The sequence below is a fragment of the Protobothrops mucrosquamatus genome, unplaced genomic scaffold (assembly GCF_001527695.2).
Source record: "Protobothrops mucrosquamatus isolate PMUCROS unplaced genomic scaffold, P.Mucros_1.0 scaffold77, whole genome shotgun sequence".
Lineage (NCBI taxonomy): Eukaryota > Metazoa > Chordata > Lepidosauria > Squamata > Viperidae > Protobothrops > Protobothrops mucrosquamatus.
The window spans coordinates 140,309-141,525 of record NW_015386454.1 but is presented as its reverse complement, the minus strand read 5'-3'; the positions used below and the strand labels follow the sequence as shown (position 1 = coordinate 141,525).

Sequence of the window (1,217 nt, the reverse complement as noted above, 5' to 3'; positions counted from 1 at the left end):
GTTCTATCTTCATTGCAAAGTTGTGTTAATAGAATCCTGCAAATCCCCTCCTCTCTTACTTTCTGGAAAACTAGGGAAGTAGTTTCCTGCACTCTCCCTTTTTCTGTGTACAGAGATATCTTTTACATGCCAGTTGTCCAGGTTGCAGCTCTTTCTCCTGCCTCCCCAGGACATTCACATACAGCACTTACAAGAATCCTGGAATCTTAGTATTCTATGAATGCCAACAACATTACCCATTCCTTTTTTTTAGAGTGTCTTAATACAAAGCTTTATTGAAATTGATTGACAGATTATGTAAAAATCTGCTTCAAGACTGGAATGCATGCAGTACCTAAGGAAAAGCAGTACCATAAGCCAAGAGCTGTTTCACAGTAAATGGTAGCATTTTAAATTGAGCCTTGGAAAAAGAGAACCCTCTCTGTGCCAAATAGCTAATGTGTCACTGTGCATGAACAAGAGCACCAGCGCCTTGGCCATAGCCAAATCCTTTGGGGCCAAAGTTCTTTGCATAACAACCTTTGCAATAGATTTCGCCCTCCTCTGTCAGAGTTGTTGATTCGAGGCTTTTACCACACTTGGCACAACGAAAACAGTTTTTGTGCCAAGGCTTTCCAGCTCCTGTTACTCTCTCAGCTGCATACACAGAGTCACCACATCTGGAACATTTTTCTGCCCCTCCAAATTTCTGAGCAAATTTTGAAGTATTTGGACTTGTAGGTCGATGAGATGGTACGTTGTCATGTTTTATGCCAAGCCTTCCTCCTCTGTCCATAGCCTCCTTGCCCATAGCCATATCCTTTGGGGCCATATTTTTTCCCATAACAAGACTTGCAGTATATTTCTTCATCATGCATGGCCACAGTTGTGCTATCTGGGTTTTTCCGGCATACTATAAAAAAAAAGCAACATCTATGGAAGCTTCTCCCATCACACTGGACTTCTTCCACATGATATACTATTCTGCCACAGGCTCCACATTTGTTTCCACCTCCCCAGTTTGGAATTTTGAGTCATCAGCGCTGCAGCGAGATCCCCACCTCAGCCGTGGCCCTTGAAGAAAAAAACCAACATTACCCATTTCTCAATATAGGACATCCAGTAGAAAAATTAGAGTTTGTCCTTCCTGAAATCTAGCCTAATGTGAAATAGTTTTTTTAAAATTTCTAGTAAAGGTAGGAGTTAAAGACGAGCTTCAGCAGCAGTATAACACTGAT

At 41.7% G+C, this 1,217-nt stretch overlaps 1 pseudogene; it reads right to left on the bottom strand.

The window, feature by feature from the left end:
* Window positions 1-362: 362 nt before the first annotated feature.
* Window positions 363-1,013, bottom strand: LOC107284241 (annotated as a pseudogene).
* Between the last annotated feature and the right edge of the window lie 204 nt (window positions 1,014-1,217).